This window comes from Cervus elaphus, chromosome 7, assembly GCF_910594005.1.
Source record: "Cervus elaphus chromosome 7, mCerEla1.1, whole genome shotgun sequence".
Classification (NCBI taxonomy): domain Eukaryota; kingdom Metazoa; phylum Chordata; class Mammalia; order Artiodactyla; family Cervidae; genus Cervus; species Cervus elaphus.
In genome coordinates, this window is record NC_057821.1 from 35,106,582 (window position 1) to 35,126,231 (window position 19,650).

Sequence of the window (19,650 nt, forward strand, 5' to 3'; positions counted from 1 at the left end):
ATTTTCTATCAATAAATTAGTGAGGTCTCTTAACTAATTTTCCTTACTAGGTGGCTCAATTGTGAAATGAAATATAGCAAACAAGGGAGTGGTCAACTCTGGAAATTACCTTCCTTTTGATACGCCTCTTTAGTAAGTATGTAAATATTAGGGTTTTTTTTTCCCCCCATTGAGGCTGTTCTTAGTACATATTATACCTCACTGTGGGGTGATTTCTATTGACTGAAGAATGTACCCCGTGAACTATAATTGTCAAACAAGTGAGTGGAAATGAAGAAAGTAATGCCAGGAAGGCACAGGCTTTTGTTGTTCCAGAAGGAAAACCTTGCAGTGTCTCTCATCTACAGTCTAATGTTCAGATTTATTGAAACTCTTAATTTTCTTAAGCTCCATTTAAAGTTTGTATTATTTGGTGTTTTTTGCCCTTGAGTTGTATGTCTCATGTATTTTTGGATATTAAGCCCTTATGAAATATATTTGGAAATATCTTCAGTCAATCTGTAAATTGCCAAATGGCAATTTTGTTGATGTTCCTTTCTTTGGAGTTTGATGTGGTCCCACTTGTTTGTTTTTGCAGTTGTTGCCTTTGTTTTGGTGTGAAACCCAATGTGGGATGGGGTGCGTGTTGGGGGGATTCAAGAGGAAGGGGCTATATGTATACTTATGGCTGATTCACATCGTTGTACCACACATTTTAAAGAAATTATACTCCAATTAAAAGTAAATTAAAAAATAATATATACATCTATCAAATTCTCATGTTATATACTTTAAATATCTTACAGTTTTATTTTCCAATCCTGTCTCAAACAATACTCTGCTTGCTAGTCACTATTCATGACATTTGATTTATATATATTGGTGTCTACAAAGGAAAATGAAGAACTTTGTACTATCTACTGAGAAAGGCAAAATGGAGAAGTTTTTGATCCTTAAACATCACTTAAGCAAAAAGATTAATAATTAAGTAGTTACCAGTAGATGACTAGCCCCTCAGCCTCTGGCCTCACTTTTAACTCGACCCTGCTTCTCCTCTTTCTAGTGCTTTGGTAGGTTCCTCAATCTTTGAGGGCAAATTTAACAAGTCAGCTTCCATACAAATGTTATAACTGGGTGCTTAGTCCCCTGAGGTGACAAAGTCCCTTATCACTTGAAACCGCTTGTGTGAAATAAAAGCCTCGCCCTGTATCACTGGTGTTTTTAAGGAGATCCAAAAGGCTGAGGGTAGCACTGAGGGAGAGGTTTTGTTTTTCAAGCTGGACTCCTCTTGTCAGGACTAGAACGGTGGTGTATGAAATTTTACAGGCTGCCTGAGCAGCAGTGGCTCTCTTATGCTTCCATATATATGCCCATTACATACATACACACACACACACACCCCGCACATAATAAATGATTGGCATGCAAAGGAAAGTCAGGTTCCCATTTATCCAGTGACTAAAGATAAAAAATTTAGATGTATCTTGTTGCCTTAATTCTCTTCTTTTCAGAGTAAAATGTGAATGAAAAAAGTGAAAATCCTACATAAAATGTTCAAATCAGGAGAGAATTTTAACATTCCTCCTTCATTTTCTTAAAAATATTCAAGAAATATAAATGCATAGGCATCAATATATTCATACAGATATACATAAAGGGTAGCTGAAGGATCTTCTAACAAGGATGTCATTAACTTTTGTGTGGAAGGTCTGTGATAGTGTTTATGATGACCAGTCTCTGAAATGTTTGACATTTTTCATTTGGCCGAAATATATTTTTTTCCTGGACACATCAGATCATAAAGCCTTTATGGGGCTACATGCAAAAACCTAGAAACTTGCTCTTGTTTTGCTGTCACCACCTCTGAGTTTTGAACCTCTGGGGGTGTCTATAAACAGAAGTCTCATCTGAAATGGCTGTTGTTAAAGTGTCCATGTGTTGCATTTGAGAAGATATTTTTATTATTTGTTACCGTAATAGCTGGGATTTTCAACTACTTTACCATTCTGAAGGACATTTTACATTTTAAAATGTGAGTGTTTGTATTAAAGTTATATGGACTTTGCATAACAGTTTTAAAAACTTAATGCTTTGATCAAATTTTCGAACTAGAGAATAGAATCAGGGTGACCTGATTTCTCTCAGTCTTTTTGCTTGGTTATAGAGTGGGGACCACATCAGATGGTGACCATTCTGCTCCTTATACAATTCCTGGGAAGTCAGTCCACATTCTCCTTTAATGATCCACCCAAGGACTCAAAAACCTAGACTGTTGAAATTTCTTATCATATATGCCTTGAAGCTTGAAGTCATTCCATGTTTTGTTTTCAATTTTCCATGGAATTTGAAACCTCTTTAGTCTAACAATTTCTGTTACACTTTGATGTGATTATTAAATGATCTTGAACATAATTATTTAAAGGTAAGCCATCTTAAGCATTTAGCATTTCTCATGTCTTCTTTTGTACTCAATCTTTTGTATATTTTGGCATATAAATACATAATCATGATTGAAATTGTTTCAAAGCTTCATAATTTACAAAAAAATCTCTGTATCATCTTAGACTCATTGTGATAAACAAGGAGACAAAGGTTTCATGCACTTAAGGAAGAAAGAAATCTGGGAAGGAAGGAAGGAAGTTAAGGTGATATGTAATGAAGGGTTGAATAGAGCAGGAAATGGATGTAAGAACATGAAATAATGGGATGCTTACATATTTCATTGGCCAAACTATGTAAGATAGATGCGTCTGCTAAGAACAGTTGCCCTTTTCTGATTCACTAATTTTTGAAGCAAAATCAAAGCCTCATATTTTTGCAGACTCTTGCCTGATTGAATCCCATCCTGACAAAGTTGGCACACACATGCTCCGCACACAGGTGTGTACACAGACCTTGACAAGTGAAATGAGCCGATTTGCATTGTGGATACCAATCGTTCTTTGGTCTGCCCCTCTTTCCCTCCAATTTTCTCTACTCTTTCTGCATGTTCTACTGGGTAGGATGTGGTTAAAGGGTAGCTCAAACACACACACTAAAAGTTGTAGGGATAAAGTTGACTCCGTTACAAATTAAAGGTACCCTGCTGGGTCAGCAGTAAAGAACCCAGCTGCCAAGGCAGGAGACCCGGGTCGGTTTCCTGAGCGGTGAAGATCCCCCGGACCAGGAAACGGCAGCGACTCCAGTATTCATGCCAGGGAAACCCCACGGACAGAGGAGCCTGGTTGGTGACCGTCCATAGGGTTGCAAAAGTATCAGGCACAAATCAGTGACTAAATAACAAAATCAGGGAAGTCTTTCCCCCATCATTGCCTCTTTCTGGCCACTGCTGAATATGATTTAAAAACTGGAGATTTGGAGTTGTAATTGAAAACCAGAAATATATGTTAATTTTCCAATTGAAGAAGGTATCCGTTAACTGAGTCCATGAATGTTTAAAATCTTAGAACTTCATTAAGTTGTGATGACTACAGTGAGACAGTCAAGGTTGAAAAATAGAAGCTCAGCCTTCTCTCCCCAGCAAGACAGCTGCCAGATGATGCTGTGCTCTGAGCTTCTCCTCTTGGCCTCTGTCCTGCTTGTCTCCTGCATGCGGAGCAGGAAAACTTAAAAAGCTATTAGGGTTTGTGGGGGGGTCAGATACCCAATGGCACAAAGAAAACAACCCCCCCCCCTTCTTTTTTTTTTTTTTTTTGGAATCTTTAAGGAAAGATTTATAGCCCTTCAGGTTTATAAAACCATCAGGCGCTTCGTAGTTTGCAGGCTGGTTGCCTTGAGAGTTCAAAGTTTGGACTGACCACACCACTACTGCTACCACTCCCTCCTTCTTGAATAGTTCAGCTTAGTTTATACATTGGTACCTAAGAAGCTAGTCTTTTAAACTTATTGGACAACTTGTAAAATCAGTAGGATTTAGGAGAATGTATCTGTTGTTTTTTAAGGGAATTTTTACTGTTTGACCCTTGCTGCATTCAGAAGTCCAGGTGGTGACCTCTGAGTTTCCACTTAGCTTAGCTTTCTTGTGGAAGCTCTGGGTAATTTGGGTTTTGTTTTAGCAGTTGTTGACCTTTGACCCCTCTCAGTAATATGTTTAGGCTGAGGAGGACTGAAAGGAGCTCTGAGATGGGCTATTTCCACCTCTGCCAAGCTAGAGTAGTCTTCCTCTCAGCATAGCAAACCCTTATATAGAAATGGTTTCCAGTCTCTTTAGAGTGTTCTGGTGGAGCAACTCAGATCAAAGGCTTGCTATTTGAAAAATGCACATTCACATTGGAGAACAACCACAAAAAAATGTTATGCAAGTCAATAATATCACTTCAAAGTGACTCAAGTGTGTTCTCTATTTCAAAAGATAATGGAGAACATGAGAACAGGGTGTATAAGTTTTCTCTGCCTAATTCTGTTTGTAACTGAGATGAAATCTCAACTATCCCTTTACTGCTAGTGACGAGTTTCCAAGGACTCTGGGTGTAGGGCAATCTGCTTATTATTTGCCTGTACCTGTGATAAACTTGTACACTTAGATTACAAGGGTGACAAACTTTTGTCCACTTCACACTTTTGGAGTGCAAATTAATTACACTTTATTTAAGGAATAACATTTTAGGGAAGAATTTAAGGTGAGAAACAGCGATAATGTGGATTAGCCCCTTAGATACCTTTAGTCCCAGAAAATTAGTTGTATTCATAGGATTTGTTTCCGTTGTTGTTATAGTATTTGTTGAGTACCCATTTTATGGGTGTCTGTCATTCTCCTACGTACAGTATAATTGTATCTTTAGATTACACAACATTTTAGGGATAGGGTTATTTATTTTTTTCTTTGCAGGATCAATATGCTTTATGATAACATTAGAAAAAGTCTTATGTGTGCATCTATGCATTCAAAAGTTTTAGCATATTATATTGGTACTTACTTGACATATATATTGCATACATTATCTGATTTGCTGGAAACTAAATATTAACCATATTGTGATGAAAATTAATTCTTCTGACAACTCTTTCTTTTTTTTTTTTTCTGACAACTCTCTCTTATCCTATATTCTTTCCTGAAATGATGATGGTGAACTATAATATTTTGGAAGTCTATGTTCAGAATGTAAAGCTCAAACATGCGAATCAGAGATTGAATCTTGAGATCTGATCTGTTCTTAAGTTTGGCTTAACCCATTAGACATTATATCAGCAGTTAGGCAAGGCAATATTTTTTCCTTCCACAACAGTAGCTTTTATTTTGCTTCTCAACTTCTGATAAATCTTCTTGTTTACATCCTCTTTCCAACACAGTGCTAACATGTCAAAGTTCATATGTAGACTGAGATGAAAATTGAATTGTGAATCTTAAATGATACTACACAGTCATTTGTTTAGAAAACGGGGAGACTCCAGATTGAGCAGATACAAGGTATAGATATTTGTCTAAACTGGTCTGGATTTGACTCATCTGTGACTGGATCTTGGTTACCAGACCTGCATTTCATTTCTACTTAAACTCCGAAAATGCTTCTGAGATTTTGATCATGTTCTTTTGAATTTACTTTTAGTTAATCCCCTTAGACACAGTTTATAGACTAAGGGGAACTTCCCAACAGTTTGTAGAATGAAATTGCATCCCCTAAAATGGCTACTTCTTTTATTGGTCCATGACTGATTGGTGTAAGAAAGCAGGCTGACTTAGGCTATTTTCTTTTTTACTGTGTTGTCAATAGTTGAACCGAGAACTCCAGATGTTCAAGCTGGTTTTAGAAAAGGCAGAGGAACAAGAGATCAAATTGCCAATATCCACTGGATCACCGAAAAAGCAAAAGAGTTCCAGAAAAAACATCTATTTCTGTTTTATTGACGATGCCAAAGCCTTCAACTGTGTGGATCACAATAAACTAAGGAAAATTTGAAGGAGATGGGAATACCAGACCACCTGACCTGCCTCTTGAGAAACCTGTATGCAGGTCAGGAAGCAACAGTTAGAACTGGACATGGAACAACAGACTGGTTCCAGATAGGAAAAGGAGTACGTCAAAGCTGTATATTGTCACCCTGCTTATGTAACTTATATGCAGAGTACATCATGAGAAATGCTGGGCTGGAAGAAGCACAAGCTGGAATCAAGATTGCCGGGAGAAATATCAATAACCTCAGATATGCAGATGTCACCACCCTTATGGCAGAAAGTGAAGAGGAACTAAAAAGCCTCTTGATTAAAGTGAAAGAGGAGAGTGAAAAAGTTGGCTTAAAGCTCAACATTCGGAAAACTAAGATCATGGCATCTGGTCCCATCACTTCATGGGAAATAGATGGGGAAACAGTGGAAACAGTGTCAGACTTTATTTTTGGGGCTCCAAATTCACTGCAGATGGTGACTGCAGCCATGAAATTAAAGACCCTTACTCCTTGGAAGGAAAGTTATGACCAACCTAGATAGCATATTAAAAAGCAGAGACATTACTTTGCCAACAAAAGTCCATCTGGTCAAGGCAATGGTTTTTCCAGTGGTCATGTATGGATGTGAGAGTTGGACTGTGAAGAAAGCTGAGCACTGAAAAATTGATGCTTTTGAACTGTGGTGCTGGAGAAGACTCTTGAGAGTCCCTTGGACTGCAAGGAGATCCAACCAGTCTATCCTGAAGGAGATCAGTCCTGTGTGTTCATTGGACGGACTGATGCTGGAGCTGAAACTCCAATACTTTGGCCACCTTACCTGCGAAGAGTTGACTCCCTGGAAAAGACCCTGATGCTTGGAGGGATTGGGGGCAGGAGGAGAAGGGCATGACAGAGGATGAGATGGCTGGGTGTCATCACTGACCTGATGGGAATGTGTTTGAGTAAACCCCGGAAGTTTGTGATGGGCAGGGAGGCCTGGCGTGCTGTGATTCATGGGGTCGCAAAGAGTTGTACATGACTGAGCAACTGAACTGAATTGAGTCAGTGGAAAAGAAAAGAGCTCTGTAAGCACAGTTGACTGAATACACAGCTAGAGGCTCAAGATTTTAGAGTCACCTTTTACTTACTTCTCCTTTCCTGACCCATATCACATCTCTCACCAGTTTTCTCAGACAGTTACTCCAGAGAGTGGGCATTTCCACATGCCTCTGATGTGAAATGCAGTGAAAATAGCTTTGAGCTTTGACAGACATATCAACTTCAGTTTTTCTAACTAGGAGTAACAAATAAAATCTGATCTGGATATTACTAAACTCATGTGTGCCAACTGGGGTTGTTCCATGGTTGCCATCACCATTTAGGAAAGTACATTTGAAAATATCACATGATGTGAGTTTCAGTTGCAAGTTTTGGGAATATTCATCCATCTGTTGTCATAACTGAGAAATTTAGAAAATGTCTGAAGATGTACATGAGCAATTTTATATACTGTTTTATATATAGATATAATTTATGTATATAAACTTAAATATGCTTTTATGTATGTGTGTATATGTATGTGTATATATATATATATATATATATATATATATGAATTACAGAGGTTATTTGTATTAAATACATTTTATCTTTATCAAGAAAGGGCAAGACAAATTCATTCTTTCAGGTCATTGTGTTTGGTCTTTCCTCTTAACCTTCACAATCAAGTTCTAGTTTTCACTCTCAATTGAGTGGAATCCACACCAACTTTGTTTTCTCCCCAAGCTTATTAAATACTTCATCATGGGGCCATCTTCATGTATTTTCTGACCTCTAAATTTCACCAGAGCAAACCCACAGTTTTCCTCAAAGCCATCATGAGAGTCTGCCAGCCGTGGCCTCTTGATCATTTGTTTGAGATTTTTATACCAACCACGTATTTCTGGGTAAGTAGGCACACATATCCATGCTTTTCTGCAATATTATAGCTAAAGCCTTGGTCAGTGGGTTTCACAGGGAGTGGGGAACCTATAATTTTAGTACTAGAGCTACCCTGGGGCCTGGGTAAAATGCAGATTGCAGAAAAGAAGACATGACCATTCCAAGAACTTTGGCCTTTGACCCAGAAATATATCCTAATGGGTCTCTGGCTGAATTTCCACAGTGAATCTTAGCGCAATAAAACTTACAACCATGAGTTTTTCGGAAATGTTTACACTGTAGTTTCTTAACCACATGTGAACACCACTGAAGCATTTATAAATAATCTTTGGATTCTCAAAGTTCACAAACATTTGTCTGACCTTGAAAAAGGCCACAGGCAAATTATATGGAATTCTGAATCTGGAATAACTGAATTAAATGAGATAATGTATGTGATAATTCTCTGTGACTTGTAACTGTAACACTAATGTTGATCATTGGCATGTACAGTTTGATTATTTTCCTTAGGTTCCATGGAATAAGATTTAGGTTACGTCAGATATTTGGTTTCTGTATGTGTCATAGTGAAACATAAATTTAATTAGGTTCAGATTCTGTTCTTGCTTTGGTATACCAGTTTTCTGTTTGTTCTACATTCCTTCTACCTCTATTTGTAGGGAATGTTTCTTTCCTCTGCTTTCTGTCTGTCTCTTTCTCTTAGAAATCATCTATTCCCCACCTGAGTCTATGCCTTGAGGGTAGGGCTGACCCTATTTCCTCACTCTAGGCATGGGCCACTGTCTTGATCTGAGTACTCAGGATTCACCTAATTTATTCATGGTGGGCTTGTGATAAGTGCTAACTTAACTATACTTGTTTCTGGGACTTGGCTAGAACTTTTGGGATGAGTAAGGATACGGCTTCTAGTAGCTGCATTTTCTGTTCTGTGGGGACAGCCTGCCTGTCAACCTGGAGCTAAGGAGAGGGATGGAGAAAAGAGACACATTCCTGATAATGGACTCTGCCTCCTCCAATTCTCCAATTCTCCAACTCAGTCCCACTGAACTTCCCTGCTCTGTGGTCCAAAGAACATCTCCATGTTTTTGTCTGTTTAATTTGCTTCACAGAAGCTTCTGTTCCTGGCAATGGAATGTTCTGGTTTCTTCCCACTGTCATTCACTGGCTGGCTAGTGGTTGTGTTACCTTGAACTTGACAGCGGTGTTTCCTCAGGTTCAGTGTTTTCATGTGTAAAATTAAATTGTAGCATTTAGAAATCAAACAAACAATATACAGAAATGAAAATATTTCAGGAGTGTTATCAAGTTATGGGAGATGGGTGATATTAAATGAGTTGTTATCAGCCTAGATCCAAATAAACGGGAGAAGGGGTCATCTGTAGAACTTAAACAGAGTTTTGCGGGGGAGGACACCTTGAAGAACTGTGATTGTATCTGGGAAATTTTAAGAGAAGGGAGCCAGGGGAATAAGTTCACTGATCTCATTCTGTTTCCTTCCTTCCATCTCCTGCCATGGCTTCCCAATTGTTGATCCCAACAGGAAGACAGAAAGTAAGGCAGCCTGTTGATGTGGTCCCTAGGCCATCCCACAAAGGCCATAAACATGGTGGAGAAGGAAGAAAGTATATCCAGAAGGGCAAAGAAAAGGTATCTGGCATGGCAGATAATCTTGGACTTGTCTTTCAGTTCTAAAATTAAATGAGCATGAATAAAAAGCTAGAATGATGTGACATTGGGATTCGTTTGGGTTAATGTACACATACGAGTAAGAAAGAGAAGGGAAATCTTACATTACTCCCTCTCTTTTCTGCACATTTAATATCCCAGTTAATTAAAAGCATGACTAATTAGGCCAATGATGTTTTACTGTTTCAAACGACATGGCAAAAGAGTTAGGTAATTTACTAGTTAAATTAGATAATAAACTGATTCAAATTATTCTTGAACGTTGGTTTTAAAAATTAGAATAGGACTTTGAGTGTTGATTTTGAAAATAGATTTAGAAAGTACTTTTCTTTTATATGCAGTAGAGTTGAATAGCTTTAACTTACTCAACTAACCTGTGCTTGAAAAAAAAAAAAATCATAGAAGGAGACTCACAGATGTGTAGAACAAACTAATGGTTAGTAGTGGGTGGGGGGTTATTTAGTGATGACGAGTGTTCAAACTATTGGATATAAGATAGGCTGAAGGATGTTTTGTACAACATGGGTAAAGTAGCCAACATTTTGTAGTAAATATATGTAGAAAGCAACCTTTAAACATTGTATGCATTTTTTTTTAAAAAGCAGAAGACAAACATTTATGTTTAAAAACTAACCAGTGTTTTATCTGGTTTTTCCACTAAAGAGGTAGGAATTTTTCTAAATGCTTGAGAAAGCCTGACCATGTTAGACTTATTGCAAGACCACAAAGTAAGTATAAAACCACATATACCATTTTTTGTGGGTGATTTAAAGCATGTTCAAGAGTAAGTTTTTCTCCATACAAAATTTCCCCACTTATTTAATTCCTGAGTAAGATATAGCTCTAGTGTAATGGCACAACAGAATATTTAGAGGTGTTGTTCAGTCCTAAATCATGTCCAACTATTTGAGACTCTACAGACTGTAGTGCGCAGAATTCCCTGTCTTTCAGAATATTCAGAGAGAATAATTCTGTTTAAATATGGAGGTCTTACAAATTTAGAAAAAAAGCCTGTTAACTCCCATTTTTTGTTAGAACTGCATCCTTGTCGATACGAAGTCTAAATGTATGTGTGTTAACCTATAATACAGAAACACCACCCTCCTCCTTGGTGACAGTGATGGTCTGTGTCTATAGCTAGGGAAGTAAAAAAGGCTTCTTCTGTTGCAGGATGGTTTTCCTGTGCCCTGCCCACCAGAGAGGTCTGTGTGTGGCCATCTCCATTTATGCGTACCTTGTGTGTGGGCCAACCACAGTTCTATAGCACCCCCGCCAAGAACTTTGTCTTGGCCAGTGGAGGTGCAAACTACAGAGTGTCAAGATTTTATTCCATCCCAAAGGGTTCATCAGAAAGGTATAATCCATAGGAGTAAAAACAGACTCCCTGGAAAAGAATGCAAGTAATGCTCTTGATAGTCTTCAAAAATTTAAGAGAAAAATCTCAACAAACTGACTGATATATATTCTCAAATAACATTTTTTATTGTCTGCCTGCATGTAAAGGTGGAGCATTCATAATCTGGAGGACAGAGTGTAGACTCTTTCCATGTACAGACAGCCTCCTGCCACATTCCTTTCCATTTGAATTGGTGCACTGCAGTCTTTGCACCCAGTGGTAGAGTGCAAAGATAAGGGATTTGACCCAGAAAAAAATTCAACCTCACATCACTTGTAAGAAGTGTGAATTGTCATTTCACTCTAAAGACAGCTGTTTTCTTTCTTTCTTTTTTTTTTTTTTTGGTTTCTCCTTTGCACTAGGCAGTATAAGAGATGCTTAATGTAGTCTACATTGTCACATTTATATTTTTATTCACACGATCATATATGGCAGGGATGATTCTCTAGTTATTTTATAGCTAGAGAACTTCTTTCTCTCTTGCTTTGCTTATCCCTCCTACATATTAGACTTTGTTGTAAGTTTTAAACATTCTTTTATTTAAATCTTTTAAAGATTTCTTTTCTTTCCAGACCTTCTACCACAAACTGCTCCATCAATCTCCTGGGTGATCTGCAGTCCCTGAATTAATATCCCTGGAATCCCCTTCTGCTCCCTCTAACACTGGTTCCATTCTTCAGCGGGACTTTGTTATAAACATAGAACTATAACTGTGTCTCTGCTCCCTAAACCCTTGGATGGCTACCCCTTTTCCCTAGAAGAAAGCCCACTTTTCTTCCCACTGTCCTGGATCTCTCCTAGATCTGGCCCTTGCCTGGGCTTCAGCTTCACTCCTGACCTGTCCTCCTCTCTCTCCAGGCCAGCTACACCAGATCTGATCAGTTCCCTGAACATACCATGATCCTGCACTATCTTCCTTGCCTTGTTTTGCTCTGCCTAGAACGTTTTTTCCTATGTTTGTTCAGCTTCCTCTCATGTATCTTTTAGATTTTTAGCTTCTGCACCAGTTCCTTGGACAGTGACTCCTAACCCTTTTGACTAGGAGCCGAGTTCCCTTGCTCTCTGCTCCCACAGTGTGAATCCTTCCTGTTTCCACATCTCTTCATGTTTGTGATTACTTGTTCAAATACCTGTCTTTTCCGCTAGTATATAACCTTAATGAAGTCGGTGACCTCACCTGTCCCATTTATCAAAGGATTTTCTTCCTGTGATGTAGAATCTGGTGCTGGGGAGGCATTCAGTAAACCATTGTCAAATGCATAAAGATTTTAACGAAAACAGAGAACTGGAGAGGTTGAATCTCCTGCCCTGATTCATACAAGTTATACCTCTGGCCACACCTGGATTAGAACCCACGTGTGTTTATCAAGAGAGTCCAGCTTTCCTCCATTTGACTGCTACCTTCGGGAAGGTTGGTGTGACTGGAAAGGTTCATTTATACTTCTGCTGTTTTCTGCTCTTGGAACAGTATTTTGGATGCAGTTTTATATAATGGATCATTCTAAAATCTTTGTGATAATAGAACATATACTTTAAAAGAGTATTTTGAAAATTATAGATGCCTGCTTAGTGATATTTCTACATGTTTCAGAAAGTTATACAAACTAGAATACTCTTGTGAAATCTATCATTAACTACTTTTAATTTTCATCTTGAATTTTATGTTAAAATTTAAAGTAAGTATTTGTTTGTCTATCATTTTCTAAGGGCTTCCTTGGTGTCTCAGATGTTAAAGAATCCACTTGCAATAAAGGAGACCTGAGTTCGATCCCTGGGTTGGGAAGATCTCCTGCAGGAGGGCATGGCAACCCACTTCCCTATTCTTGCCTGGAGAATTCCATGGATGGAGGAGCCTGATGGGCTACAGGCCATGGAGTCACAAGGAGTCACACAAGACTGAGTGAATAAGAGACACATAGCACTACCAAATACTTATTTCACTATACGGGTGTGTAGGGTGTGTAGGTAGCTCAAGTTTATACATCAGGATTATGCAGATACTTTTAATATATTGGTTATGGACTAACCATAAAGAAATCTTGCTATTTGCGATAACATGAATGAATCTTGAGCACATTACACTACATGAAATAAGTCAGAGAAAGACAAATGTTGTATGATCACACTCAAATGTGGAATCAAACAACAACCATGAGGAACAAATCATAAATACAGAGAACAGATTGGTGGTTTCCAGACGGGGGGGTTTGGGTGGTCAGCCAACATGGGTGAAGTGGGTTAAAAGGTACAAATTTACAGTTATAGTCATGGGGATGTAATACAGAGCATGGTGACTCTAGTTAATAATAGTGTATTGCACACTTGAAAGTTGCAAAGAGAGAAGATCTTAAAAGTTCTCACCACTAGAAAGAAATCATAACGAAGTGTGATGATGGATATTAACTAGATTTACTGTGGTAATTATTTTCCTTCCAAACCACCAGGGAAACCCCTATTTGCAGTATATACAAACACCAAATCACTGTGTTGTACATCTAAAACTTGTATGATGCTATATGTCAATTATATTAATATCTCAATCTGAAAAATACACCATGAAAAAACAGGAGAGAGAGACTTTGATCATATACATTTCTATGTTCCTTATGGCCTTATTTCACCTATATTAATTGACCTAAGAATCTATGCCCACGTAGCCCTGAATAACATGATGACTTGAGAAATTTTACTGACAAGAAGAGAGAAAAGAAAGAGAGTCTAAGTTTTAATATTCATGCAACAGACATTTGACCTTAGAAAGCAGAAAATAAGACTCCCCAGATTTTACTGATAAACCCTCTGCTTTTGTCCCAGTGATGAAAAATGAAAGTGAAAGCCACTCAGTCATCTATGACTCGTTTTGACTCACTGGGCTGTATTCTCCAGGCCAGAATACTGGAGTGGGTAGCTATTCCCTTCTCCAAGGAATCTTCCCCACCAAGGGATCGAACCCAGGTCCCCCGCATTGCTGGCAGATTCTTTACCAGCTGAGCCACAGGGAATATGCCAAGAAATGAGGAAATGCTTAGTTTTCCACTCTTGTTTAGTTAGGATTGAGCAACCCAAGAATATGCTTGTGTATTCTGTGATGTGTTTCATTAGTTATGTTACTTATTAATTTTTTTGCATTTTAATATATGTGGTGTAATATAAGATACATGTTTATCTTATAGATATGTACAATTCCATGTAGCAATATGGTAATATATTGTATTTTTACCAAAGAAGATAATTATGTTCTACTTCTTTTATTCAAAGTAAAATTCCTATGTCTCACTGTAAGAAATAATTTCTGAAGGATAGTGAAGACATATATATCTACATAGTTGGTTGTGAGTGATGTTAAAAATGCAGTTCGTAAATATCCATTATCTCATCTACCACATATTTGACATTCACTCTAAATTAGACAATATTATTATACATTATTAGTGAAATGAAGTGAAACATGTGAAATGAATGAGTTATATTTAAGATGCAACTACTCTACAAGTGATACATTTGTAACCCTATTTTATTATGTGTTTTCTGATATGAGCAAAATATAAATAGAGATGTAGTGTTCTGAGGTTATTTAAATTTAGGAAGGGTAAAGGAAATGGAATTTTTGATTGAGAGGAATACATTAAATAGATTGATTTTACTTTTGAATTTTCATTATGTATAGACTTCATAATAGGGTTTCAACTACATAAAAGGGAACCAATAAATAAACTAGAGTTAGAAATTCATTTTAAATGTTGAATGATTTAATTAAGTTTTATTAGTGTCTCATCTTTTTTTTTAATCCATGTTGGGTAGCATCATGGATAGATTTGCATTGTATTTTTATAAGCAGTGATAAATGTTCATTTCTTGAAATAATTTTTTTCACATAAACTGAAATGGCCAAGGAAAGAAATAGTAAGCAATGGTGAAGCATTAAAATCCACAAAATTTAGTAACTGCATTGCTTTTCTTATTTAAAAACCGATATGTTATACAGTTTCTCCAGTAAAAATTGTATTTGCTTCACTCCAGTTCTATTTTTGTATAATCGTAATGGTTTTTGCCCAAGTATAGCAACTGTTCCATGTTCCACCTCTCAGGCCAGGTGCAAATGATGCTTGCTATTGCACTGGACATTGGGACTCAGGTCCAGGGGGGCAGGTAGCAAAGTGGTGTCAAGCAAACAGACAGGGAACAATTAAAGAGTAAATTACACAAATCATACCACAATCAACAGGTTGTTCATCATGAGGGGTGAGTAAGGTGTGGAGCTAACCAACATTAGCCTCAGGATTATGCAAGTACTCTTAATGTATTAGTTATGGACTTACCAGGAAGAAATCTTGCTCTCTGTAATATCATGAATGAACCTTGAGGGTATTATGCAATGTGAAATAAGTCAGATAAAGACAAATGCTATATGAGCTCCCTTAAATGAGGAATCAAAAACCAATAACCACAAAGAACAAAATATAAATCCAGAGAACAGTTTGGTGGTTTCCAGAGGCAGGGTTTGGGTTGCGGAGCCTGAATGGGTGAAGTGGATACAAATTTCCCGTTATAAACAAGTCACGGGGATATAATACAGATTGTGGTAACTATAGTTAATAATAGTGTTTTGTATACTTGAAAGTTGCTAAGAGAGTAGATCTAGAAGTACTCACCACAAGAAAAATTTGAAGCAGTGTGTGATGATGGATCACACTAGTAAATTAACACTAGAATTACTGTGGTCATAGTTTTGCTATATATACAAATATCAAACCATTGTGTTGCATATCTAAAATGTGTATGGTGTTATATGTCAATTAAAAAATAACCTTCATCTTGGGGAAAAAGTAGAGGTAGACTTTGACCATGTGTTTCTCTATGGTCCTTCATATTCCTATTTCTCCTTTATTAACTGACAAAAGGATCTAGGAGGATATAGCCCTGAATAACTTGATGACTTGTGAAATTGTCCTGACATAGGAGGGGAAAGAAAGAGAGTCTAGGTTGTAATACTTATCCAACAGGCATTTGACCCCGGATAACAGAAAGTAAGATTCCCCAGACTTTCCTGGTAAACCCTCTGCCTTTTGCCACACTGGGGATCAAGAGTCAAAAGTTACCTTGAATGTTAAGTATAAAAACTCAATATTTTTCAAGGTCCCTTTATGTTAAGAATTTGTATTTATAGTTGAGTTTTTGAAATTATTCACATTTGCAAAATATTTAACTGATTTTGAGTTTACTACTTTACTCCTTTATATTAATAAAAATTTAATACTATCCTGAAACATAGCCTAATGCATTTTGGCATGAGAAATGACCATGCCAATTTATCAATAACAAATTTATAAATAAATGATGTATTTTGTTCAAATACTTTTATTAAATATTATGAAGGGTTAGTGTTTGAATTTAATCTTGCTGGTCCCAAATTTTTCATGAGAAAGAGACAAATATGTGAATAAATAATTAGTCCAGTTGTATACATTTATTTGGTGAATGTAAGTAAAACTTTACATAGCAACCCGAAGGAGAGAAGAGCTGATTTGTCTGGAAAAGTTACAAGAGTTTTCAAAAAGGAAGTGAAATAGGATCTGGAGGAGCTCCCCAGGAGTAGATGGGGATGGGACTCCAGGTTGGAGAAGAGCTTATAAAAAGAAAGACATTTAAAATCCAAAGAGCACTGCAGGTGTGGGGAAAGATGATGAATTCTATTGACTCTCTCCTGTCTTTGGGAGGGCCAGACAGAAACAGCAAAAGATCCGTAGCCTGTGACTCACACGTCTCACTTGCTCCCTGCAGTTGTGTCCTTCCTATGAGTGGACTTCTGGGCAGACACATGGACACATGAGCCTAGGAGCGAACCCTCCACTCCTGTCTGTCCTGGAGACACGCCTCCTCACATGACCTTGGGAGAGAGCACTGGGTTCTATAGGTAAGATCCCCTGTAAAAGGAAATGGCAACCTAATCCAATATTTTTCCTGAAAATCTCACAGACAGAGGAGCCTGGTGGGCTACAGCCCAGGAGGTCCCAAAAGTTTCAGACAGGACTTAGTAACTAAATAGCAACAACAATTAGAAACTAGTAGTAACAACAAATCAAAGAATTGTGATTACATTGGGCCTTTTAATTGTGCTGTGATTACCCTTTATTACAACACATATTACTGAAGTTATTCTATATGTGTAATGTAAGACTGCTTGTATTTCATAAATATTAAACTTCATATCCACACGTGAGGCCTTGTTCTTCTTCTTGTTCAGTCACTAAGTCATATCTGACATTTGTGACCCCATGGACTGCAGCACACCAGGCTTTCCTGTCCTTCATATTTCCTGGAGTTTGCTAAAACTCATGTCCATCAGGTCGGTGATACCATCCAACCATCTCATCCTCTGTCACCCCCTGCTCCTCCTGCCCTGAATCGTTTCCAGCATTAGGGTCTTTTACAATGAGTCAGCTCTTTGAATCAGGTGGCCAAAGTTTTGGAGCTTCAGCATTAGTATTTCCTTTGAATATTCATGGTTGATTTCCTTTAGGATTGACTGATTTCATCTCCTTTAATCCAAGGACTCTCAAGAGTACTTCCAGCACCACTGTTTGAAAACATCAGTTCACATGCTCAGACTTTTTATGGTACACACTCATATCCATCCATGACTACTGGAAAAACCATACCTTTGAATATATTTTTGAATATACTTTGAATATTCTTTTGGCAAAGTGATGTCTCTGCTTTTTAATATGCTGTCTAGTTTTTTCATAGCTTTTCTTCCAAGGAGCAAGCATTTCTTAATTTCATGGCTGCAGTCATCATCTGCAATGATTATTGAGCAAAAGAAAATAAAACATGTGAGGCCTATCAAATACGTAACTCAAACTTTTCATCAAGATAAATGTGGTTAAAGAATTATATAACCTTAGAATAAACACATTTTGATGTTTTTTTTTTTAACTAATCACCATGTTTCTTTAATGATTCTGATTTATATCTCAAAGTTGTATTCTTTATCTTAGAGCATGACTCAAATTTACACTGAATCTACTATGTTCGCTAAGATATCCTGTGGCTAATGAAACAATAGGGGAACAAAATTTTTTAAAAAATTATGTGGTTAAAGCTGACACTGGAGAAAAAGAAGAGAACCACAGATAAATGTAAAATGTGCACTGAATTACCTTCTGGATGGTAGGAAAGAATGGCCATTTGGGTCTTTAAGAACAGTAGCCATATGGGGACACTTTATATTAAGACAGGGTACTCATTTTTCCATAAAGCTTCTGCTTCCTGGGGACAGTGGGTATTCAGTTCAGTTCAGTGGCTTCGTCATGTCTGACTCTTTGCTACGCTTCCTGGGGACAGTGGGTATTAAGAAATTAAAATAGAACTTACATTGCTATAAGAAATTTAGTGAAGAAGATGAGATATTGGGTGTCCTAGGGAAAAAGTCCCTTTTCTCAGCAAAAGACATTTTAACCCCAGGCCATATTCTACAGTAATCAAGATAATTAAAAAGCAGGCAGCTACCCCATCTTTGAGAAACATTTTCACAATTACCTGTTTCTAAAGTTTACAGGCAGTACAAGAGAAGAACATCTGTATTTAATATTTCCTTAAAATTATGATTGTAACTGCTGTTTCCAAGGTCACCCAACTGAGGATTGGGAGACACAGTATTTTTATAAAAGTGACTCTAGATGCAATGGTAATTCCATGGCTTAGACTCCCCAGTTGGCTTCCTGGAAGGAGTGTGAACTCCTATCCTTCTTGGAGGAACTTTTCTCTCAGACAAAAGTAGAACTAAGAAGTAAGGGGTCAGGAGGCCATCATTCTTTTCACACTAAGAACACATTGGGTTGATTAGAACAGGTCTGTGTTGCTCTTCCATCGCTTGATAGAAATAATTACTTGATAATACAGAATATTACTTTTATCTTTGATCTTCCATTGAAAAGCAGGAGTTGTAGTTAAGCACACTAGTGAGAGAAACTGTTTCTAAATGTCAGTATGTCAACTTGAGAAGTTTGCTATGCATAGTTGCTCAGTTGTGTCCACCACTTTACCACCCCATGGATTGATGACCCCTAGAACTGCAGCCCGCCAGGCTCCTCCATCCATGGGGATTCTCTAAGCATGAATACTGGAGTGGCTTGACATGCCCTCTTTCAGGGATCTTCCTGACCAGGGATGGAACCCAGGTCTCCTGTACTGCAGGCCGACTCTTTACTGTCTGAGCTGCCAGCTCCTAATAAAATCAGTCTTGTAGTATATAGAATAAGCTTGATTTGTCTACTTTTGTTTACTGCAACAGAGTTTTTATTTTTCCAGCTAAAATATCAATCATGTTTCTATTTACCTGAACTCTATCTATAATGCAAGTTCTCCCTAAAAGAAAAAAATTAACACAAAAGGAACTTTTATTTGGAATAGCAGTAAGATTTTGTCCAGTTGTCAGTTAATCCAAAATACTAGAGGCTGGGTATTTGCTTTTAATTATATTTACTTCAGAAAGTAAAAATGGCTGGCCAGTTTCTGCCATGTTTGATACTAAATAAAAAGTAACTTCAGGGCAGACGCTATACACTTGCAGCCCCAGGGGAACTGAATGAAAGGAATAGGAATTGGTGTTTTTCAGATAATTAACTATAATATAAGTCAGAATGTGGTCAGTGAGATAAAAATGGTGAGAATGACATTAGGAAGCCATAAGGAGGAAGATGGTACTTTCATCTAGGAAAAGTAGGTAACAATTCATCAAGGAGGTGAATTTCTCTTGTACCTTCAAAGAAAGATTAGGTGCTTGT